This window comes from Lissotriton vulgaris, chromosome 4_1 (genome assembly GCF_964263255.1).
Source record: "Lissotriton vulgaris chromosome 4_1, aLisVul1.2, whole genome shotgun sequence".
NCBI classification, from domain to species: Eukaryota; Metazoa; Chordata; class Amphibia; order Caudata; family Salamandridae; genus Lissotriton; species Lissotriton vulgaris.
In genome coordinates this window covers 911,013,677-911,040,182 of record NC_141691.1, presented here as the reverse complement: position 1 = coordinate 911,040,182, position 26,506 = coordinate 911,013,677, and positions in this window count along the sequence as shown.

The following is a 26,506-nucleotide window of genomic DNA, read 5'->3' as shown; positions in this document are numbered from 1 at the left end:
CTTTAAAGGTGGTACTACAGTTCACACAACACCCTTCTGTATTGTATTGAGTAGCACACCGAACTAAAGCGCATGGCCCCTTTTATACACAATCAAGAGAAGGCGGTACAAAAGACAAGAGCAGTTTCATGACCATACAAGGACATATTGGAAGGCATAATCGATAAGTGGGCGGAGTTAACTATCTTAAGTAACTGGTAAACACATTCCTATCTGGAACCAATTAGTAACGGTTGTTGACCCTACTACGCATGTCTGGACATGCTGGAAGCGGGGAATACTAAAAATAGCCAGTTGCGGGGCAAACTTCAGGCGCGGTGAACAAGAAGGTAGGACTAAGCACACAACGAGCACATGGCATTGTATGGCAAACAAAATGGCCGCCACAAATACTAAAATGGAGTCGGCACATTTGTTACGATAATGTCAAAACAAAGCATGTCTTTTGCTAATGCTTAACCTAATCGCCGTTGATTTACAACAATTCCTTGATAATATGCCCCCAAGAGAGAGTGTAGTAGCTCATCATTAAGAGAGACGAGAGCTGCTGCTGCTGGGTCAAGAGAGAAGAGAGCAGTCTAGGAAGATTCAAATCCATGAGACAGCCTGATTACATTTGAAGATTGCGGAAGAACATCGAGGAGTGAGAGAGTGTAAGAGAGGGAAGTTCCCTTGTGCACCGGGTTTGCAGAGAAGTCTAGTAAGTATCTGCCTTGTCCTGAGCCTGTCCTCTAGACTTTGTCTCCTGATTCTAAATCAGGGGACCCCCACCAGTCCTTTGGCGAGATGGGAGGATTTTAATATTCTTATCAGGTAAATATTATTCTATCTAAATATTTGTATTTTCTTTTGAAAATGTACTTTGATTTGTATCCTTTGTCTCTTCATCTATCCAATCTTATGTATTAATTAGTTGAATGAGATTTGTTTCAATGAATGTATTTGCTAAATGAATTTTTCTCTCCCATATGAAGAATAATGGAGTTTGTACTGTGAATTTGTATCAGTGAGCGTTCAATTTATGACTGAAAAATCTTTAGATAAAACTTATGAATCTTACCCAGAGTCTTGGCCTATTTTACTGAGCTCTGTGACTTCATTAGTTAACTGTTAATATCACCAACAACTAACTCAACTAATGGTCCATCGACCAGAGGAAAGAGCGTTGATTTGTAAAGATTAGTTAGGCATTGAATATCATTTTAAATTGTTTATGGTTTACAGGGAACTAACTAATTAGAATGTAGGCGAATTACAAAACTTGACCCCCAGCGGATTTATCAGGGAGTGTGGACGAGCATATGGGTAAATGTATTTGGGACCCGTTGAGACATTTATTTATGAAGTGTTTATCCCTGGGCTTCCGCTGGATCACCCCATCTCTCTCTTTTCCGTCACTTCACTCTCCTTCATAAGCTGTGATTCCTGTATACCAACACTGCTCTGATATTCTTTCACAAAGCCCAGCCCTGGCAGCATGGAATTCCTTTATGATGGAGCAAGAATGAGTTATGAGATCTTTAACACGCCATTAGTATGTCACAGCAGTGAATTATCAGATGTAGAATCTGACATTCACACTAATGTGTGGATTGGTATTGGTGATTGTTAGAAATGGGGGTCTCTAGTTGGCAGGTTGTTGCCCTGTCCAAGTAGGGACCCTTCTTCCTAGTCAGGTTAAGGGAGTTACTCTTTAAAAATAACCCCTGCTCACCACCTTGGTAGCTTGGCATGAGCAGTCTGGCTTATCTCAGAGGCATTGTGTAAAGCTTTTACTTCTGTTGCAACCAAAAACACAACGATCTTGGGGTTGGTAGCAGATGAACTTGAAGTCTGTGTTCTTCTTCAGACTTATTGAACAGGGCCAAGCTCTACCTCAAGCCCTTAGAGAAACTCAGGACAATATGGTGCAGAAAGCCCAGTCCAGTCCAGTCCTTTGACTTCTCAAGACAGAAGCAGCCACTGTAGGCCAATACAGCAAAGCGCACAGCAAAGTGGTATTCTCTCCTCACAACTTTTCCAGCTCTTCGTCTTGGCAGGTTTCTTGATCCAAAAGAGTTCTAAAGTTCTGGGGTCAGGGCCGCAATATTTATACCACATATTCCTTTGAAGTTGGTGCAAACAAAGTTCATCTGGCACACATAGACCAGTTCAGCCTGGCTCAGGCCAGGTTCACCACAAGAGGTGTAGAGAGCTTTGTGAGAGGCAGCAATAGTCCATTCGGGTGCCAGCAACAACTCCTCCCACTGCTCTAAATGCAGCTACATCTATTCAGCCTGGCTATGAGTCACACAGGAAAGGCAGGACACATCTCAATCCCCCATGTGTCTGTCTACTGTGACTGCACATCCAGTGCTCCTGTCACTCTAATCCCGGACAGTGAATACACAAAATGCAGAGGCACACAGTATGGTTAAAGAAACTGCTCAGGTTCTAAAAGGAAAAGAACTATTGATGGACAGATTGCAAAACAATGTCATATATTCACCCCAGTGCAGAGAGTTGGGCCTTAATCCATTGTTTTTTTCCTCACCATGCCAATCCAGTTTGGACCAAGCCATATGTAAATCAGCACAGATCTCTGTACTGGGGTGAATGTATGACATTGTTCTGCATGTTGTCCATCAAATGTTCTTTTTACTTTCTAAAAGGGGCATTTTCAAACACATAATATAAAACAATCTTCACTAAAAGATGTTTTCTTGAATTCTGAGGTCTGGCATACTAACCCCCATTTCTCCATCTCATCCCCATGGAGTGTTATGCTTGTAAAATGTTACAAAGCAACTCCCACGTTAAGCCTATGGGACAAAAAGCCTTTCACAATTTTATAACAAAATACACAGTATTTCACTACAAGGACATGTCACACACACCAGTACATGTCCTACATTGTACATACATTGTACCCTGCCCATGGGGGTACATTGAGCCTTTCTTAGAGGTGCCATACATGTAAGAAAAAGGAAGGTTTCTACATGGCAAGTGGGTGAACTTGCCAGGTTGACATGGCAGGAAAACTGCTCGCAGACACAGCAGTGGCAGGTCTGAGATACCTTGGAAAAGCTACTTCTGTGGGTGGCACAATCAGTGCTGCAGGACCACTAGAAGCTTTTGATTTACAGGCCATGGGGACACCTGTGCAAATCTCTAAGGACTTATCAGGAAATCAAATATGCCAATCATGGATATACCAATCAGTAACACAATTTACCTGGAGCACTTGCATTTTAGTACTGATCAGCAGTATTAAAGTGCCCGTAAACACGAAACAAGTAAAAATAATATCCAGAGTGCCCCAAAACAAGGAGGTATGAAACAAAAAGACAGGGGATAAACATTAAAAGATGACAGGTCTAACAGTTATGTAGAAATAGCCCCCTTCAGGTATTCTTCACTTGTCCATCCAGACCCAGTGCCCGACGAGCGAAGAGTCACATGTCGGAAATACGAGGCGTCTCATTTAATGGACTTCCCAGGCTGTTGGGCAGTCACCATGTATCCTTTGCTGGTCACAACAGGAAATTGTTCAGCATTGAAAGGCACATCATACTTTTGTTTCCTATGCTGATGAACAAGCACTCAATCTCCTCTAGTAAACGTGACATCTCTTGTATATCGAAGCTTGTCTGCATAGACTTTCATTTTCCTCTTACGATCCAAGTCTTTTATGCATGTTTCTTCCTCTGTATTTGCTCTTCTGTTGTTCCATTCAGATATTGTGGTTGTCATGGTTCTCCCAAATTTCAACGTAGCAGCACTGTCACCTGTGGTGGAGTGAGGGGTCGAAGAGTAGAATTTAAGACAGATTTTTGGCCAATCTTCTCTAGTACAGCACACTAGATGGCTTTCTTTAGAGTGCTCATGAAGCTTTCGACAAGGCTTTTGGCTTGTGCAAAAACAACAGTTGATGGATAGAATGCAGAACAATGTCATACATTCAGCCCAGTACAGAGATCTGGTCCTAAATCCATTGTTTTTTTGCACTCCACACCACCCCAGTTCAGACATGGCCATATGCAAATCAGCCTTGACTCTGTGCCTCATGGGAACAGTCCAGCCCGAACTGCCAAGCCATGTCTTTCCTGGACCGGAATCAAGCATCCTAGGACCGGTTTCTGGCTATCAGCGTCATCAGCCAGGATAGCTCGACTCCAGTGGTGTGGAGAGCATGGGACTCACGTCTGAGCATACCTATCCCAATCGGGGTAACAAATGCAAAAACAACAGTTGATGGACAGAATGCAGAACAATGTAATACATTCACCCCAGTACAGAGATCCGGGCCTAAATCCATCTTTTTTTGCACTCCACACCACCCCAGTTCAGACATGGCCATATGCAAATCAGCCTTGACCCTGCGCCTCATGGGAACAGTCCAGCCCGAACTGCCAAGCCATGTCTTTCCTGGACCGGAATCAAGCATCCTAGGACCGGTTTCTGGCTATCAGCAGTCATCAGCCAGGATAGCTCCACTCCAGTGGTGTGGAGAGCATGGGACTCACGTCTGAGCATACCCATCCCACTCAGGGTGACAAATACAAAAACAATAGTTGATGGACAGAATGCAGAACAATGTCATACATTCACCCCAGTACAGAGATCTGGGCCTAAATCCATTGTTTTTTTGCATTCCACACCACTCCAGTCCAGACATGGCCATATGCAAATCAGCCTTGACCCTGTGCCTCATGGGAACAGTCCAGCCCGAACTGCCAAGCCATGTCTTTCCTGGACCGGAATCAAGCATCCTAGGACCTGTTTCTGGCTATCAGCCGTCATCAGCCAGGATAGCATGACTGCAGTGGTGTGGAGAGCATGGGACTCACGTCTGAGCATACCCATCCCACTCGGGGTGACAAATGCAAAAACAACAGTTGATGGACAGAATTCAGAACAATGTCATACATTCACCCCGGTACAGAGATCTGGGCCTAAATCAATCGTTTTTTTGCACTCCACACCACCCCAGTTCAGACATGGCCACATGCAAATCAGTCTTGACCCGGTGCCTCATGGGAACAGTCCAGCCAAGCCATGTCTTTCCTGGACCGGAATCAAGCATCCTAGACCGTTTTCTGGCCAGAGGGGTGATCTTCGGATGCTTCACATTAGGATGACTGAGAAAGTCTCTAAATTTTTGACTGTTGAAAGGGAGGCTGTTGTCAGACTTAATGATTGCAGGAACATCCCAGGTCACAAAGATGCTGTCCAATCTGTCTATGACATATTCTTAGGTGATAGATCAATTGAAAATATGAATATTTATCAGCAATCACCACCAGGTGATGTCCATTGTCAAGAGGTCCAAGGAAGTCCCATGCAATTCTTTCCCATGCATGCTTTCTGCAACTTTGACATATTTAATGGGTGTTGAGTAGTTTTTGATGAAAGGCAGTTGCGTAGATGCTAGGCTTTAATGTTCTTACACTCGCCAACATGTGGAAACCAGGGTCAGTCTCAGGGAGCTCATTTGGTGGCAACAATTTAGCAATGTCCTTCATGGCCACTTCAGTTATCTGTTGTTGCAGATTCTCCATAATGAAAATTCATTAACCTCTTAAGATGATGCCTTCCTGAGTGACAGACTCTTTGACATTCCTAAACTTTTAATATTCACTGTCACTGGTAAGAGGTCGAGGGGGCTGGTACCAGGAGAAAAGAGTGAGATAAAAGGAGCATCACGTTTGAAAACCAATTAAGTAGTTGAACTCCCCATAAAGAGGAGTTTATAAAACTCAGATGAATATCAATCAACAAAATGCATCAGCAAACAGTTGCAATATTAATCTATACAAAATAAGCTTCAACAGAAAAATAATGGGAAACCGATGCAGCAGTTGAAAATTTAAGATAGTGTCACCTCCAAAGTGGCAGGCCACAGTAGCAGCCATCAGCAGTAGCCCACAACAAAATCGCAGATTCCATAACCTAAAAAGGAGAGCTCTAAGTCCAACTAGAAACACGCACTAATATAAAAGACAAGAACACATGGACGATAATCTTGAGGTTTCAATCACTCGAGTCCAAAGAGAATATATTTTTCGGTGGTGAGCAATTTTCATTCTTGCTTTGACACAGAAAACAAATGAACTCCACAATCTACTATCAAATATGAAACAGACATCACTAAATATTTGTGTATCTGAAAATGTCTAACCTTGGTTGCCAGTATATTTCATTGCAGCATTTATTCTACCATGTCTCCAATGTTCACTGAGTAACAATGAACTACACTAGAGAGAGCAGCATTTGCTTGCAGATTTCTAGTTAAGTAATGTTTTTCGTATTTCAGTATAAGTGAAAAGTACTGCTAAAATGTGTGATTTTCTATTCAGTATTATGTGAACATGAAATAGATAGGAAGTTCAAACTTGGTACATCAAGAATATATAGTTAAACATTTTTTTATAAACTTGGAAACCCTGTAGCTATGACGAAAAATCTAAGCAAGACACAGGAAGGTCAAGCTATCAAATACGTTTGTGCATGGGTCAGCTATTTCTAAAGCTTCTATTTGCGAAAGGGAAAATCTAACAGTGGCCTACCAATGAATATGACTGCCTTGTGCATTTTGCACATTTTGAATATGTGGCATTTTACTATGTTTTCACGTTAGTACCAGAGCAACATTTTCAATGAATTTGATACATTTTTAGATTTGATTTCCATCTTGATCAACTCCTGCCATCACACTGCAATGAATCCCCCTCCCCCACAAGAAACACCAATTTTTATTTCCGCCCAGGGGACTGTCCGGATCAATCAGAGTTAGGGCTGTCCCTGCATGCAAGGCCAACTTGTGTGACCCGTATGGCTTGACAAATGTTGGCCAAATTGCTGCTTTGAGTTACTCTGCCCAAGGGAGGCGTTCGATTGATGGAGCATGGGTGTTTCCATGCATCCACATATGGATTTTGATACATTACTTGATTTACCATGAGTGGTAGACCTGGAAATGCATCAACATGCTGCACCTCCCCAGGATAGGCGTAACAAGGAGAATTATCTTTATTTATCCTAATTTTTTTCCTCTTTCTACCTAGCAAGAGGAAAATGCTTCTGCTGGTTATTTTTGTGCCAGAAGGTGTCCCGTTCTTCATAGTCACCATGACGCAATGGTAGGCAGCCAAAGGTGTGGCTGCAATGTGCTGTATAATCTTAAATACGGCACTCCCCCTGCCTTTTTCCTTTCACGCAGTGCAGCAAGGTGGCTTGCTGCGTTGAATAAATGAAAAATATGGGCCTAAGGTTTTGCTTTCCTTAAGACATTATGAAATCTATCTCAAGCAATAAAAAGAAGCTTTTCCTCATTTATCACAGATTTGACTTTGAATAAACGCGCTTAAGTCAGTCTTAAGTACAATGGCCCTCATTTATGAAAAGTGATTCATCGCGGCGAGAAAACAGCGATGCATCACTTTTCATTTTGCCCTCTTTGCGACACCAATGATGCGTCAAATTTACAGTATGACGCATCATGTCGCAAGGAGTTACAGACACGTCAGTATTTCTGAAATATCTGTGGGCGCAAAAATTACGCATTGCTAGAGTATGTCACAAAAGTGACGCAACTCCAGCAATGGGTCATTGCACATGGACAAGTCCCATGAGAAATGTGACTATGTCAGTCTTATGCCTGCCATGAGGCAGGCATAAAATATTGATGCATTTGCGTCCTAGAAGTGATGCAGTGAAATCTCATAGATTTCACAGTATCATTTCTATGACCCTTTCTTGCGTCGTAACCCCCCTGCATAAATCGGAACTTATGTATGAGCCCTTACATCACTTTTGCGCCTCTTGTGCATCACTTTTTGTGATGCACCAGCGGCGTAAAAAATGCACCATGTTGCATCATATTTACAAAGTGACGCATCTAGTTAGATGCGTCACTTTGTAAAACCCTGCCCCACATTATACCTGCGGCAGGTATAATGTATGCAGGATGGGCGTTCTGACGCAAGTAAGCCTTATAGAAGTGACGCAAGGAAACCTATGAGATTTCACTGTGTCACTTGAAAATGCAAATGCGTCAATATCTTACGCCTGCCTCACAGTACGCGTAAGACTGTCGCAGGCACATTGGAAATGGGACTTGCCCTTTTGAAATGACCCATTGATGGAGTTGCATCACTTTTGTGACACACTCCAGCAATGCGTCATTTTTGCCCTAAAGATATGTCAGAAATAATACTTGCGACATGATGTGTCATACTGTAAATATGACTCACCCAGCATGTCGCAAGGAGGGCGCAATGAAAAGTGACGCATCGCTGTTTTCACGCAGCAATATGTCAATTTTCATAAATGAGGCCCATTGTACCTGGCACAGATATAATGTGCAGCAGGGGTGTACAAAAAGTGACACACAGCGCCGCAAAAGTGACGCAAGGGCTCATAAATAAGCCCCAATCTTCCTAATGCTTTAAATGTGCCTTAAACTACGACAAAATCTACAGGCCCGCGGCCACAAGCAGGGGCTTATGTCGAGGGACACCGATATTTAACAATCGGTATGTGCCAACGGCAGTATGTTTAAGAAAGTTCTAGCACCCGTTTTCATCCTAAGAGACTCCAGCGAAGGATCGCTCTGTGAATTTATCGTTATAGTTTCCTGTGGAAAAAAACCTGAACATCACAGTTTTATCTTTCGGTGTAGGAGTTGTTTACCTAATCATGTCGCTTTCTCTGAAGCTGACTCAAGATAGCATGCTATCACCGGCTTTTGTCAGGAGATGCGTGGAACGGTGCCTTCACTTGTTCGCTCCCTGAATAGGAAGGAATGTGAAACGAGCAGCCCGACTACAGAATTAGTCTTCTCCTGAAGAATGCACATGATTTTGAAAGGTTCCCCGTAATGGCACTAACATGGGAGGCCATATTTTAAATAACTGTTGTGCCAGTTTGAAAAAGAAAGTGATGAAAAAAATTAGCTGTTTTTAAAGATCTACTAAATGTTATCATTCCCACTAGATGGCAGTCGCGCTACGTTATCTTTGACAAACTGAAAATGGTCGACTTCCAGTTTGTAGAATATATGCTTTTGCTGCGCCCACCTTATAAAACTATTGCTTGATTTTCTAAGATATAACTATTAATACAGAGGCTTTATAATCGCATTCAATAATACAATTTTTAATCTATGGTCGAATGCCTTATGCTCACTTTCTATTCCATTTGGATTCCGTAGCTGGATCGAAATTGAGAGCAGTTCACCTATGGGATTATTTCTAACCCCATTTTTACTCTTAATAAAACCCACCGCGATTACCTTGCTTACAGTTGCATTACTTGCCATACTAAGATAAATATCATGCTACCATTTCTATTAGCCAAATGCGAGCAATGTTTAAATTAAATTTGTGCAGCAAGGCTGAATTGTATGTTTAGTGGGATAGCCTGATCCCTACTTTACATCAGGGCTTCTCAAGTTTAGAAGGAGGGTTAGGGCTTAGACCAACGTAGTGATAAGATAGAAAGGTTGAGTAAATTCAGGAGAGGTTTTTGGGGCATATTACCAAGCAATAGAGATAATTATCGCTATTGCTTGGTTAGCGAGAAAAATTATTGCTGAGCTGCGGCAATTTTTATCGCAGTTAAACCTTGGTATTACCAAGGTTTATCACAAATGCGATACAAATCGGAAATAATGCATGAATATCGCAGCGCGAATATCTCCAAAAGTTGGTAATAGGAGATAGCGATGTTAGCGACTATTTCCAGTCGCTAACATCTTGGCACGCCCACTTTGCATGTCATTAGTGTTAAATATCACTGACATGCAAAGCGGGGCCCAAGATGGTCGCTATCTCCTACAAGCTGTCGCTAACTGGTGTTAGCGACAGCTAGGTAATAGGGAGATCATTTTATCTCCGCTTTCTTGGCTTTTAAAGCCAAAAAAACGGAGATAAACCCGCTTGATAATATGCCCCTTTGTTCTTAGTAAGTGTTGGACTTGGCCCTTTTTGCAGGTCATCCCTGAACTTTTTGCCTTCCGCCTCTATTTTTTCTGACCTGTTGTTGGCTGTTTTATTATTCTGGGCACTTTACCACTGCTGATCAGTGCTAAAGTGCTTATGCTCTCCCGATTGTAAATTGATGTATGGATTAGTGACTACATGATGGGCTTATTTGATTTACTGTCAGACCCTAGTACAGTGCACTGCGGGTGCCCAGGGCTGGTAAATCAAATGCTGCTGGTGGGATTCCAGCACTGGTTGTGCCACCCACAGAAGCAGCCTGTAAAGTGTGTCTCAGTCTATCATTGCAGAGCCTGTGTGCAGATTGCCATGTTGACTGGGCAAGTGCACCCACTCGCCAGTCCCTAAACCTTCCCTTTTCTGTATATTAGTCACCCCTACGTTAGGCCCAAGGACAGGGTGCATTTTAGGTAAAAGGTAGGACCTGCCCTGGTGTGTGTGGCATGTCCTCATAGTGAATTACAGTAATTTTTTTCCGTTTTCCACTATTGCAAGGCTACCTGTTCCCCATAGGCCAGAATGGGCAGTTGATCATAACATCTTATAATACTAACTGACTCAGGGAATGAGGTAGAAATTCAGGTTTAATATGCCTACTAGAGACCCCCAACTCTTACATTGGTGGCAGCCGTGGGATTCTGGACTTGCATTTGTGACTCATGTACAGTGATTGGTGAACACTACTAGTGAGTGCAGACCAAAACGTGACCATATACTTTTTTGGTAGATTTATTTTTGAGAATTTTCTTTTTTTGAGAGATGCCAAATTCAACTGTCATGGAGAGAGCAGCATCCATAGCATCTGTTGATTTTGATTGGGAAGAGGAGAAACTGGAATGTTACAATGTAAGGCAGCTGGAGGGGCCATTGGGCACAGGAAGAAGGAAAACACCTTCCCTAGCAGATAGCAGTGTTTCTGCCAGAGACCTGTCCCCGGGGAGTTGGAGGACAGGGAGAGATGCAGGGTGCATGAAATGGAGCTGACCAGGCTCAAGTTAAGTGGGCAGTTGGAAATTGAATTGTAAATTAGATAATTAGACCTAGAGGAAAAGAGAATACAGTTTCAGCATGAGTTGAGAATGAAGGAGCTTGATTTAGAGACCGAGAGGCTTGAGGCCATGAGTGTCTCAGCCCAGCAACAAGAAATGTGTGTAGCTCAGAGAGTGAGCATTGCTTAGTTGGAGGTGGAATCCAGTTCAAATGGTGGCAGCAAAATTGAATTTTCTAGTGCTGAGGGAGTAGTACACATATCCAGAGATGTAGTGCCTGACTTGGAGGGGGTTAACATACATCAGGAGGTTCAAGGACATGAGGTAGCTCCAGGAGTGCACAGCATCCCTGGGGAGAATAGGGAAACTGTTGCAGGGGTTCATGGTCCTAGTGGTGGGAGGGACATTCTACTGACTCTAGATAAGAGGTGCAGGGAGATGGGTTCCCCTAAGGTTGAAGTCCTGGTATCTGAGTGTGAAGACCACCCAGAAGAGTGTGGGTTGAGTGACAGAAACAGTCAGATACTGTCTTGCCAATCTCAAGAGAGTGATGTGGAGTACGCGTGCAAGGCACTGGATGGTGAGTTGAAGGATAGTATGGTTAACCCCTGTCGGGGGCTGTGTGATTCAATTTTGGGAGAACATATTGTAAATCCCGGTTTTCCAGAGCTATGCCAACACCTGTTGGAAAGTGAGATCTCTGACCCCAAGGAGCTCACATCAGATGCAGACCTTTTGGTGGATTCCAGAGGGTCTAGAGAGGCATTGGGGAGTGACCCTTTGTGGAGTGGCTCAAGTGTCTTCCTACCCGGAATGGTGGAAGTGGTTCAGAATAGCCCAGCCAGGTCCCATTGTAGTGGGAGGGGTGTAGGGGCTCACGTCCTGTCTCAGTGGAGAAGGAGTGAGTGTTGGGCTGCATGTCCCAAGGTGCCCGAAACCGAGTCTCAGGACCTGGATGGTTCTTTAAGGGAACACCAGGTGGGGAGCCTAGGCAGTCCTGATGGGCAGCCCGTGAGGAGGATTCCCCAGTGTCTGATGAACTGGGAGGGTCTGTATGCAGCCCTCCATCAGTTCTGGTGTCTGGCAGTGCCGCTCCTAAGTGGAGCGTGCAGAAGTCCAGACTGAGGGGTGAGAGGGGGAAAGAGTCCCCAGTGGAAGAACCAGTGGGTCAGGGGCGAGCCAGAAGGGCTGAGTGACCAAGGAGTGACCATGGGGACACCACTTCTGTCCTATGGGATTTTTGTGCACTGTCAGAGGGACAGGAGTTGGGAGATCTGCGCCAGGCAGACTGTCACACGACACATGAGTTATGTGTCACCCTCAGGGAGGGTATTTGCACTCCCCAAGTAGTCCTGCTTTGCCAGGCAATTGTTCAACCGCAGGGGTTGGTCCCTGGGCTGGAAAGCCAGGCTCAGGTGTTATCTGACCTGGAGGAAGGGGCAACGGTAATCAGTGTCCTGGCCAATGTAGCTTCTACTTGTACCACTCCAGGTGGGAGGGTACAACACTCTGGAAGGGGGTGCAGAGGGAGGGAATCCTCGCCTCTCACCCCGGTTCAACTAGAAAGTTTAGACCCTAGGTTGGAGGGATAGGTTCAGGGTGTCCCCTCTGACCTGGTCGCCCAGTTGCAGGATAGAACTCCTAAACTTCTGGGTGAATTGTGCAGCACACCTGTTACCTGCACCCGGATAATTCTGTAAAAGGGGTACCGTTCCAGGTGGAAGGGTACAGAACCCCAAGGAGGAGAACCGGATGTGGGAGAGGCCACCCGAGTCACTGGTCCAGCCGCCAGTTACAGACCTGAGGCTGGTGGGTCAGTGTCAGGATGTCATAACTGACCTGACAGGAGGGAGAGTGGACAAAGAGTGACAAGCACCTGGGGTTACTGCCCTCCGCTCTCGGACGCCATAGAGGTTTGAGAGCCCTGAGATGCATAAGGCCTGGTTCTCATCACTGACTACTGTCAGTGGCCACTGTGGCTTGCTGTCTGTCTGTTGAGACACACCTGTGGGCAAGGTAAGGTGGTGTGGATAGGTGAGGAGAAGGGGGTTGTGTTAGACTTCACCCTTTTTGCAGGGCCATCCCTAAACTTTTTGCCTTCCTCCTCTATTTTTTCTGAACTCTTGTTGGCTGTTTTATGATTCTGGGCACTTTACCACTGCTGATCAGTGCTAAAGTACATATGCTCTCCCTACTGTAAATTGATGTATGGATTAGTAACTCCACGATTAGCTGATTTGGTTTACTGGTCAAACCCTAGAACATTTCACTCAGTGTGCCCAGGGCTTGTGAACCAAATGCTGCTAGTGGGCTTGCAGCACTGGTTGTGCCACCCACAGAGGCAGCCTGTAAAAGTGTGTCTAAGGCCTGCCATTGCAGAGCCTGTGTGCAGTCTGGTACTGCCATGCTGGCTGAGCAAGTGCACCCACTTACCAGTCCCTAAACCTTCCATTTTCTTCATATCAGACACCCCTATGGTAGGCCCAAGGGCAGGGTGCATTGTAAGTATAAGGTAGGACAAGCCCTGGTGTGTGTGTGGCATGTCCTAATAGTGAATTACACCCATTTTCGTTTTTCACTTTTGCAAGGCTACTTGTTCTCCTTAGGCCGGAATGGGCAGTTAGATTATTACATTTTATAATCCTAACTGACTCAGGGATCACTGTAGAAATTGGAGTTTAGTTTGCCTGAACTCAAAATGATGAAATACATATTTTAGTGAAGTTGGTTTTAACATTCTGTGTTTGAAAACGCCACTTTTAGAAAGTAGGTATTTTCTTGTCTAACTATCCAAGCCTGCCTCTGCTAGGTTGAGTATTTCTTGTCTGGAGTTTGAGTGACAGGGCTGGGGGCTTCCAGGAGACAGGATGAGTCAGCCCAGTGGTGAATAGAGAGATCTGCATCTAGATGGGTGGGAGGAGTTGCACCTGGGACCTGAATAGGAGTGTGCCTGCCTTTTACAATGCCAGCTCCACCTTCTGTGGTGCGTCTGATGTCTCTGCCCTGCACTGTGAAAGGAGAGAAGGAGTCATGTCAACAGAGTGCTCCAGGGCTGTGCCTTTCCTCCACAATGCTGGCTCCACTTCCTGTGGGGCGTCTGATGTTTCTGCCCTGCACTGTGAAAGGAAAGAGGGAGTCTTATCAACAGAGTGCTCCAGAACTGTTTTGGACTAGGCAAAGGCCTCCCTGCCTTCAGAGAACAAAGGATGTTGGGGTATAAGTATTGGGACCCTGATCACAAGAATTTAGATCACTTCTGGACAAACAAGAAGAAACCTTTACTGATGAGAAGAACCTGAAGAAACTGAGGAGAGACTATCCCTAAGCTGGAGTGCTGATTGGGGATTGGCCTGCAGTGGTTGCCTGAATGCCAAAGGAAGGCGAAAGGAACTTTGTGTACTTTATTTCAACTTGTAAGGATCTCCAAGGGCTTGGAACATAGCTTGCCTCCAGGGGTGGGCGAAATTTGCAAAATTCACTTTCGAGAACTATAGCCAAAAATGTTCAAAATCTCTGCGAACACGCGGAAATATCGCGAAGAGGCAGATGTTTTTTTCCCGCCTGTTCACGATATTTTCTGCGTGATCACGTTGAAAATGTCTCGCCAACGTACCCATGAGGTCGGTCATGGGCGCGGCCATCTTGTTTTCACTGGTCCCGCCCGCTTGCGATGCTTACTTCCTGTTCCGTGTTGAGCAATGCATGCTCGCGCCCATTCGCGGTACGTATTTCCTGTTCGGGAACGCTTTTACATGTTCGCAACGCTTTTTGCGTGCTCGGGGAGAAAATAACGTGCGAACTTGTGCACGTGGTCGCAGTGGGCACGGTCATTTATTTTTCACTCTATTGATATGGTTCTGGGGCCTGCTTTTCAATACTCCCTCTATCTTTCCAATCCTTTGTTTCAAGACACTTTTTTAAAAATCTTTTTTTATTTATTATCTCTCTGACTATTTTCCTGCTTCTATATTTTTGGTTCTTGTCTACTTTTTGTGTGTTTTTTAGCTACTTTTTCACTCTTTTTCTATTGCATGCTCTTTTCATTTCTTTTGCTTACTTTTTACAATTTATTACCTTTTCAATTCCGCCCCGGCTCACTCCATACCCCAGAAACATGTCCAAGGGTAGGGCTTGCCGCAGGAGCCAGATACGCGACCACCTTCCTTGCGGAAGGCAGCGCCCACAAGGAGTGCAGGCACGGGCCTTATTTGGGGAGGTGGTGTTGGCTGCACTCGTTTTCTTTGTGCAGCATCACCTCCCCTTAATTTTGGCAGCAGGTGGCAGGCCTGGGTCCGGGTACGGGCTCCAGGAGCATCGGCAGTGGTGGGGGAAGGTGCCCCGGGCAGTGTTTCGCTGCTTCGGTGTTCTGCGCACCCAGAACCAGTTGACGCACCGGTGGCCCGATATCCTGGACTGGGAGCAGGACCTGCTGGACCTGCTAGGAGTGGAGGTCCCGGGTTTTGGTGAGTACCTATTTAATTATTACTACTTTGTGTCTGTTCTTCTGCTCTGTGTTATATATTGCGAATATCTTTTTTTTTCCAACCAGCTACAATGCTGCTGCTTACATATCAGGTAAATTACGTTTAAAAGTCTTCTGTGATTATTATTGCAAAGGTGCTCTTCTGCGCTACTAATCTTACTTGTTTGCAACTTTGCATTTGCTCTCGCTTAGCGTGATCATGTAAGAGTTTATTTTAGAGAAATTAGGTTACGTAATGCTATAGTGATTCCAGGCCTTACTTTGTCCTGTCACTAAGAGATAGGGGCGGATTGATACTTAGGTTTAGTTACTTTGTATGAGTTTGTAATTTTTTAGTGGTATGCGTGATGCCCCCTCTGTTACGTCACATGCTGCTAGTACCCCAGTCTTTATTAGAACCGTTTCTAGTTTGTTCAATGAGTGGTAATAGGCTTAGCACTAGCAGAACATCAGCATCAATCAATAAACCAAAAATTTGGTGTATACAAAAATGTAGTTATGTGTCCTCCATTTGACTATATGTATTGTTGAGGACTAAAAGAAGTGGGCGAGGTCAGTGTTCTGACCGACTTTTTCGGCCCTCTTTGAAGGGAGAATGATTGAAGATGACTCCAGCCTATTACCCTCCTAGTACAAGGATTAGAACTATAAACAGGATCTACTCATAAGGCACAGTAGTGAATTTTCGTACCCTTTTCCTTAGATAAGGGCTTATAAACTTAAGTTAGGGGATAGATTGATTAGTATTAGTGATAATCTGTCCTTTTGTAAGAGTGTTAATATACCTTCTATGGAGTTATGCTTATTTCGGGCCTTGTAGGCCTCAAACGGGAGAGACTCCATCTTGCTTTCTGCCCGGCAGCTTGAGAGGCTTTCTAGGTTAAGTGTAATGATTTAGTTTCGAAGTGTTGTTCGCTTGGAGAGAACCGGTTCAGGCTGGCCCTTATCGAAAGACTGTATTTTTCTCCACTTCGAAGACACAACTTCAGGCCGGCCGGCTGGGAACGTGTCCTTGGTACGGGGAGGTACAAGAATTTGGTGGGCGGCAGGTTACTGGCCGTAACTTTCCATGAAAGGACAGGCTTCCATATTAGCGAAAGTGTTAGGCAGTGAGTCAGTTAGTCCATAGGCGGCAGCAAGCCGTGAGCATCTATGCCATTAATTATTTCCAGGCCGACAGTCGCCATTTTGAAGTCTGAGAAAGATCATGAAACTGAGACTCTCTGAGAAAGACTGAAGGAGAAGGAGAAGTAGCGCAGAGCGATCAGAGACAGAGAGAGAGAGAGACAGCAGCTAATACCGAGGAAGGTTCCAGTGACTTGGAGGGAAGATGAGGAGATAGAGCATAGCGGTGCAGACGTGTGCTCGTGACTGCTAAGGTGTGATTCCGAGATGAGCCAAGCCACAGACGAGACGAGAATCTAGATGACTGCTGAACCCAGACTCCACATTACTCAGGTGATGCCGACCCTTTCCCCTATAGTGTGCATATTCTAGCCTTTCCCTTTTCTTTGCAGAATATATGTTATTGTATAGTATTGTGTTTATAATCATTGTAATAAAATACCCCAGTTCTTAGTGAACCGACATGTGCCTTGTATTCTTGTTCAATCAGGGTAACCTGGTCTTCTAGTCAGACATTGTTTGCATGAACGGATGTGAATCCCGGTCAGGTAAGAGGTGACTGAACAATGAGGGAGAGAGGGAACATTTGATGTCAAGAGCAGAAGGTACATATTCCAATTTGGAAAGCCGTTCTAATTCTTATTATTGTAGTATCATCCCGAGTAGACAATGAGAGATTTCTTCCGCAGGTGTTCATAGGAAAGTGATCATCGTTGGTATGCGGCGTTAATGAGAGCACCGGAGATAGACGGTGTGTTGATCCGCCGGATTGTGGATCATGTTGTAAATGAGTGAGCACCGGGGGGATACGGTGTATAGGTCTGCCGGATTGTGGACCATGTTGTAAGTGAGTGGGCACCGGGAGGACACGGTGTATAGGTCCGCCGGATTGTGGACCGGATAAAAGAGAGAGAGCACTGGGACTGCAGCCCCGTGTGTAGACACACCAGATTGTGTGTCGAGTGAGCACTGAGGGAGATCAGTGTGTAAGGGTACATAAACAGACCTGCCCCAGGGTAGATTAGTCTGGGCCTAAGTGGCCGTGAGACTAGTTGGTATGAATAGGATATTGTAGAAAACCTATGCATGTTTATTGCTATTTTTCCCATCCTTAGGTACGAGATGTACATATATATATATATATATACCCATTGTAAATACGTTCTAAGGAGGGAGGTAATTACGTTCCGACCGGGTTAGAGGGGCTCTTAGGAGCTGATTCCATCTGGTCCGAAAATCCGGTCGTTACTTCCGGCGTCACAAACTGTTTACGAAGCCTGTGTGTGCTGTATTGTTTTGATCTTGTTGGTTTGCGCTCGGCTCGTACGTATTTTCTTTGTTGATAATTGTGTATATATATATATTTTTTTTTTGTGTGTCAAAATGTTTTCGCGTAAGTCGAAGTCTACTTTCAAATTGCCTGTTGATATTCCCGGCTGGGAATCAACGCCTTACGAGGCCTTGGCCCGTGAGTGGGCCGATTCTACTGGTTTGAGTGAGAATTGGACTTCTTGTTTGGAGCAGGTGGAGCCTGCTGATGTGGTTTCTTGCTTGCAAAAAGCACCAGTAGTGAAGGGTGATGAACTTCCTATTTTAGGACGCAGAGGTTGGATTGTGCTGACTGCATATAGAATGCTTCATGAGAAATTTGTTAAATTGCAGAAGCGTTTTGTGGACATGGAAGAAAAGTTTGTTGAAGTGCAGAATGCGCATACTCTTTTGCGATGTCAGAATAAATTGCTTGCCGACAAACTTGAGACTTATCAGACTATAGCCGAAAGGGCTGCGGTGCGCATTGCGAAATACAAATACAGACACCGTCGTGGTCGTGTTTCTACACGGAAGGTACGTCTGGTCGTGGCGAAAGCCGGACTGGATTGGAACCCCGATGAGTGGGATGGTAATATCTGGGATTCGAATGATTCTGGCTCATCGGCTGAGGAGGGTGACAAGCGCGAGTCTTCTCGCTCTGGACGTGACTGTAAATCTGCTTCTTGTGACAAAGACGATGTTTCTAGCGACCGTGGTCGCTCTTCCCGTTCTGATGACGTATCTCGTCCTGATGTAAATGTTAATGTGGCGTATTTGTATAGCGCGAACAGTGACCCGGAGGCATCCCGGCGCTTGTACTCCTACCACAAGGGAACCCCTCCTGGCTTTTCCTTGTGGGGTGTCCACTCCTGGGCATCCCATGGTGAAACCAGGCATCCCTTGTGTATCAGGGGGCCTTTGTGGGGACTAAGCAAGCTATTGCCCAGAGTTGCAGCGTGGGACCCATGCTTAGAATCGGCACTGAGGTGAGAATATCCGGTCAGAGGAATTTAAGCCCGAAACCCGCCGAGGCGGGAATCGAACCCTGGTCCCTGGCCAGCGTTCTGCATCAAGGTCTGCCGCTCTAAGCATTGAGCCACACTTCTCCACAAAGGAATGACTTTGCACTTGGATGATGGTTGTTATCAATTTGGAAATAAGAACTACATATCGTCCAGACCCGTACGGGTTGGTCTTTCACGAATGCCCCCCATAAAAATTCCTACAAAAGTGGTTTCTCAGAAACAATATCGTATTCCAGGTGGTCATGAAGAGATCAGTGCCACAATACAGGATTTTGGTTGACGCAGGAGTTATAACTCCGGTTACTTCTGCTTGGAATAATCCCGTTTGGCCTGTGCGCAAAAGTGATAATTCTTGGCGCATGACCGTTGATTATCGAGAACTTAACAAAATGGCTGTTGCAGTACCAGACATTGTTACTTTAATTCAAAGAATTCAAAAGCATCCAGGTACATGGTATGCGTCTATTGATATTGCTAATGCTTTCTTTTCAATTCCGATTGCCCCCGAGTGTCAGGAACAATTCAGTTTTACCTGGAATGGACGTCAAATGACGTTTAGAAGTCTTCCTCAAGGATATGTACATAGTCCTACGATCTGCCACCGGCTGGTGGCAGAGCATTTGTCCGAAGTAGCTGTACACCCGCACATTCAAGTATGCTATTACATTGATGACATTTTAATTCAAGGTGAGACACAAGATCAGGTCCAGACCCAATTAGATCAGATTCTTGACTGCTTACGTGGAAAAGGTTGAGAAATTAATCCTGATAAGTTACAAGGTCCATCCCGAAATGTCAAATTTTTGGGCATCAATTGGCATGAAGGTCACAGAGAAGTGATCCCGCAGGTTAAACGAAAAATTTTAGACTTTGCGGTTCCAAGAAATAGAAAAGAAGCTCAAAGTTTTATTGGCTTGTTTGGTTTTTGGCGTCAACACATTCCCCATTTGAGTCAGATATTGGCTCCTTTATATCGAGTTACTCGCAAAAAGAATGCGTTTGAATGGGGTGAACCACAACAGAATGCATTTACTTTGGCAAAAGAAGCGATTCAGTACGCCTTGGATCTGTGGCCTGTGGGCGAGGGTGATGTGGATTTGAATGTGTCTGTACAAGGTCAGTATGCGAATTGGAGTCTGTGGCAAAAGCAAGGCAGACAAAAAGTGCCATTAGGTTTTTGGACTAAAAAGTTACCGGAGGCTGGTGAGCGTTATACACCTTTTGAGAAACAACTGCTTGCGTGCTATTGGGCTCTGGTGGATACCGAGCAATTGACTTTAGGCCATGCTGTAATTTTGAGACCTGAAATTCCTATCATGCAGTGGGTTTTGAGTTCACCGAAAACTCATCGAATTGGACATGCTCAAGAGGCGAGCGTGATTAAATGGAAATGGTACATTCAGGACAGGGCACGTGTGGGTCCGAAAGGTGTGGCAGTGTTACATGAGCGAGTGGCGCAGGCGCCATCGAACGAGACTGGAAGTGATTGCTCCGTACCTGTAGTGCAGGAATCTCCTGTAAAGTGTGGCAAGCCATTTGATGATTTGTCCGCGGAGGACAGAAAACATGTGTGGTTTACGGATGGTTCAGCGAGGTTCATTGGAGAGAAGCAGCATTGGAAGGCAGTGTCCTATAATCCGATCACGCAGAAATTACTGAGCACAACTGGTGAAGGAAAGAGTAGTCAATATGCAGAATTATATGCAGTTTACCAAGTTTTGAAACAGGAACTACCTGGCACATGTCATATTTTCGCTGATTCCTGGTCCACAGCTAATGGACTGGCGGTATGGTTGCCAACATGGCATTCTCATAATTGGGAGTTGCATTCAAAAGAATTGTGGGGAAAAGAACTATGGCAAGAAATTTGGGAAATGCTCCCACAGAGTACTGTGACAATCTTTCATGTGGATGCTCATACCCTAATAGACTCCCTTGACAAATTCTTTCATAACATTGCAGATGAAAAATCTGAAATTGCTGAGGCAGTGGTGGACATGCAAGATTCTGATTTGGCGGGATTGGCGAAATGGGCCCACCAGAAAGCAGGACATTTTGGAGAGAGGGCCACTAGCAGGTGGGCTGCCGATCGAGGAATTCATATTCCTCTAAATTACATTAAAGATGTCATTCTGCATTGTCCCATCTGTCAACATTCTAGAAAGCGGAAAGTACCACACATTGTTAAAGGCCATTTACATCGAGGAAAATTGCCCGCTCAGATTTGGCAAATTGATTATATTGGCCCGCTCCCTATGAGCAAAAATTGTCAATATGTTTGTACAGTTGTTGATACCTATAGTGGCCTTTTAGTGGCCTTCCCTTGCAAACAGGCTACCCAACTCAATACCATTAAAACTTTGGAATTAATCATATTATATTATGGTGTTCCATTTCAAATTCAATCTGATAATGCATCCCACTTTTGTGGAAGATTGGTACAGGAATTTTGTGCGGAAAACAATATAGAATGGGTGTTTCATATTCCTTATTACCCACAGGCATCAAGCCTGATTGAGAGGATGAATGGTTTGCTTAAAGAACAGTTGCGAAAGTTAACTGATGAACATTACAAGAACTGGAGAGACTTTCTACTGCAAGCATTGTTGATTCTGAATAATCGTCCCTTGTTGCATGCTGAATCTCCTTTAATGCGTTTGTTTTCTCCAAATGTTGATGCAAGGCCCAACACCATTGGTAATACCGTAATGTATTGGGAAATTACCCACAGAGCTTTGGCTCCATGCAGAGCGACCCCAGGTTCCGCAGGTTTGGACTTGCATGCCATGAATGATTCTATTCTTAAGAGCAGGGACCGAATAATTGTTGAAACAGGCGTTGGTGTCTGTATTCCAGCTGGAAGTTTTGGACTGATTGCCCCTAGATCGGGCCTTGCCCTAAAAGGTGTTCAAGTACTCGGAGGAGTGATTGACAGTGATTATCAGGGAGAAATTAAGGTTCTCCTGCTGAACAGCAGTGAGGTTGATTTATCGATTCGAAAAACTGACCGTATTGCTCAATTGCTAATTATGCCTGTTTTCAGTGGTGAGATTAAGAAAGGCATTGCCCCAACTTTGCTAACTGTACGTGGCCAAAAAGGCTTCGGCTCTACCGACAACCCTGGAGCGAAAATATGGGTGCAATCGCCTAAACATCCCCCTGAGCAGGCTGAAGGTATTGCAACCGGTCATGATAATACCATTTTGGTGATGAGACCAGGGAAAGATAGCTGGGAAGCTGTCCCGGCTGACAAATGTTATTTACGAGAATGAATAATGCCTGTATTTGATTTTCTTTCAGATCATTCTCTGGACTGCTGCTGCAGGATGTGCCGGCGTTGGACTCCTTTTGGTCTGCTACGCCGGGAGAGGAGAGAACCCACTGACTTCGGTTGATTGGAGAACCCGAGTTCCGGGTTCCTTCGCTGCGTGGGATTCCTCATCGAACTTTTGGACCACCCTTGCTAAGCGGGTTACTAATTCCCCGCATTTTTGTCTCACCCCTATGCGTTCTGTAACTGACATCTTAGCGACCTGCTTGGTTGCCGTCCCTGCCTCCACTGAGACTTTACGGCACATTTTCAATATATCGAGTGCCCGACCGAACATTATTCTGGGCGATTTCGCGGCCCACGAATTTTGCCCATTGTGTACTATTCTTTCTGAATCAATTCCCCCAATTCATTCCCAGATTACGACCTACAATATTACGCAGGGTGATTTATGCTTTATCCTGACCTGTGATCCTAAAGCAATTACTGAATGTGTTAAATTGAAGTTGAAAGCTGCCACTTCTTTTTCAGCTCATCAACGTTTGCTATGCTTACAAAGACTCCCGAATTCATGTATTTCTGTTAAAAATAACATGACTTGCAAACGTATATTAGTTGCTCCTAGCCATTACCGTACAATGCTGTTACCATCTGGTTGGTTATTTTCCTGCGGGAATTCCTCTTGGCCCTATATTCCTGCAAATATTTCCGGAGGTCCATGTGCCATCACCAGACTGAGTTTATTAATGTTTTCTTCACATCCCAATGCCTATTCCCGTGTAGTACGTAGTTCTATGATGTTACATGAGGACTGTGATTCTTCCCTTCATCTTTATTTTAAATCTGAATACCTTAGTTTAGCTATCTCCATTATTGGTGTCCCGGCGTTGGCAGTTTACAACGCCAAGTCCATTGGGAAAATGGCTTGCTGGATGGTGAAATCGATTAACCAAACTTCTACTGTTTTATCTGACATGTTATTAGATGCCCAGGGTGAGCGCAGGGCAATTTTGCAGAACCGCACTGCCATTGATTACCTTTTGTTGAAACATGGACACGATTGTTCTGACTTTGAGGGTCTTTGTTGTTTTAATTTGTCAGACCACTCCAAATCGATCCAAGCCCATATTGACAAACTCCACGACTTGACTGCAGAAGTTAGAAAACATATTGATCAGGGTTGGTTTGACTGGCTCTTCAATTGGTTACCTGACTTACATTCTCTACGACAGATATTAGGGGGTATTGTGATTTCTATTTGTATTTTAGTAGCTATTTGCTGCTTTATTCAGTGCATTCCTTCTCTACTCCAATATTGTAGATTTGGCAAGAGGAATAGATCAGTTAATTTTGTTTCCTATTATTCTTCCACAGATGTTAGTTCCATATAGAACATGGTTAATAGACTGGAGTCAAGGGTGAAGTGTTCTGACCGACTTTTTGGGCCCTCTTTGAAGGGAGAATGATTGAAGATGACTCCAGCCTATTACCCTCCTAGTACAAGGATTAGAACTATAAACAGGACCTACTCATAAGGCACAGTAGTGCATTTTCGTACCCTTTTCCTTAGATCAGGGCTTATAAACTTAACTTAGGGGATAGATTCATTAGTATTAGTGATAATCCATCCTTTTGTAAGAGTGTTAATATACCTTCTATGGAGTTATGCTTATTTCGGGCCTTGTAGGACTCAAACGGGAGAGACTCCATCTTGCTTTCTGCCCGGCAGCTTGAGAGGCTTTCTAGGTTAAGTGTAATGTTTTAGTTTCGAAGTGTTGTTCGCTTGGAGAGAACCGGTTCAGGCTGGCCCTTATCAAAAGACTGTATTTTTCTCCACTCCAAAGACACAACTTCAGGCCGGCCAGCTGGGAACGTGTCCTTGGTACGGGGAGGTACAAGAATTTGGTGGGCGGCAGGTTACTGGCCGTAACTTTCCATGTGCCATCACCAGACTGAGTTTATTAATGTTTTCTTCACATCCCAATGCCTATTCCCGTGTAGTAGGTAGTTCTATGATGTTACATGAGGACTGTGATTCTTCCCTTCATCTTTATTCTAAATCTGAATACCTTAGTTTAGCTATCTCCATTATTGGTGTCCCGGCGTTGGCAGTTTACAACGCCAAGTCCATTGGGAAAATGGCTTGCTGGATGGTGAAATCGATTAACCAAACTTCTACTGTTTTATCTGACATGTTATTAGATGCCCAGGGTGAGCGCAGGGCAATTTTGCAGAACCGCACTGCCATTGATTACCTTTTGTTGAAACATGGACACGATTGTTCTGACTTTGAGGGTCTTTGTTGTTTTAATTTGTCAGACCACTCCAAATCGATCCAAGCCCATATTGACAAACTCCACGACTTGACTGCAGAAGTTAGAAAACATATTGATCAGGGTTGGTTTGACTGGCTCTTCAATTGGTTACCTGACTTACATTCTCTACGACAGATATTAGGGGATATTGTGATTTCTATTTGTATTTTAGTAGCTATTTGCTGCTTTATTCAGTGCATTCCTTCTCTACTCCAATATTGTAGATTTGGCAAGAGGAATAGATCAGTTAATTTTGTTTCCTATTATTCTTCCACAGATGTTAGTTCCATATAGAACATGGTTAATAGACTGGAGTCAAGGGTGAAGTGTTCTGACCGACTTTTTCGGCCCTCTTTGAAGGGAGAATGATTGAAGATGACTCCAGCCTATTACCCTCCTAGTACAAGGATTAGAACTATAAACAGGACCTACTCATAAGGCACAGTAGTGCATTTTCGTACCCTTTTCCTTAGATCAGGGCTTATAAACTTAACTTAGGGGATAGATTCATTAGTATTAGTGATAATCCATCCTTTTGTAAGAGTGTTAATATACCTTCTATGGAGTTATGCTTATTTCGGGTCTTGTAGGACTCAAACGGGAGAGACTCCATCTTGCTTTCTGCCCGGCAGCTTGAGAGGCTTTCTAGGTTAAGTGTAATGTTTTAGTTTCGAAGTGTTGTTCGCTTGGAGAGAACCGGTTCAGGCTGGCCCTTATCAAAAGACTGTATTTTTCTCCACTCCAAAGACACAACTTCAGGCCAGCCAGCTGGGAACGTGTCCTTGGTACGGGGAGGTACAAGAATTTGGTGGGCGGCAGGTTACTGGCCGTAACTTTCCATGAAAGGACAGGCTTCCATATTAGCGAAAGTGTTAGGCAGTGAGTCAGTTAGTCCATAGGCGGCAGCAAGCCGTGAGCATCTATGCCATTAATTATTTCCAGGCCGACAGTCGCCATTTTGAAGTCTGAGAAAGATCATGAAACTGAGACTCTCTGAGAAAGACTGAAGGAGAAGGAGAAGTAGCGCAGAGCGATCAGAGACAGAGAGAGAGAGAGACAGCAGCTAATACCGAGGAAGGTTCCTGTGACTTGGAGGGAAGCAGAGGAGATAGAGCATAGCGGTGCAGACGTGTACTCGTGACTGCTAAGGTGTGATTCCGAGATGAGCCAAGCCACAGACGAGACGAGAATCTAGATGACTGCTGAACCCAGACTCCACATTACTCAGTTGATGTCGACCCTTTCCCCTATAGTGTGCACATTCTAACCTTTCACTTTTCTTTGCAGAATATATGTTATCGTATAGTATTGTGTTTATAATCATTGTAATAAAATACCCCAGTTCTTAGTGAACCGACATGTGCCTTGTATTCTTGTTCAATCAGGGTAACCCGGTCTTCTAGTCAGACATTGTTTGCATGAACGGATGTGAATCCCGGTCAGGTAAGAGGTGACTGAACAATGAGGGAGAGAGGGAACATTTGATGTCAAGAGCAGAAGGTACATATTCCAATTTGGAAAGCCGTTCTAATTCTTATTATTGTAGTATCATCCCGAGTAGACAATGAGAGATTTCTTCCACAGGTGTTCATAGGAAAGTGATCGTCGTTGGTACGCGGCGTTAATGAAAGCACCGGAGGTAGACGGTGTGTAGATCCGCCGGATTGTGGATCATGTTGTAAGTGAGTGAGCACCGGGGGATACGGTGTATAGGTCTGCCGGATTGTGGACCATGTTGTAAGTGAGTGAGCACCGGGAGGACACGGTGTATAGGTCCGCAGGATTGTGGCCCGGATAAAAGAGAGAGAGCACTGGGACTGCAGCACAGTGTGTAGACACACCGGATTGCGTGTCGAGTGAGCACTGAGGGAGATCAGTGTGTAAGGGTACATAATAGGACCTGCCCCAGGGTAGATTAGTCTGGGCCTAAGTGGTCGTGAGACTAGTTGGTATGAATAGGATATTGTAGAAAACCTATGCATGTTTATTGCTATTTTCCCCATC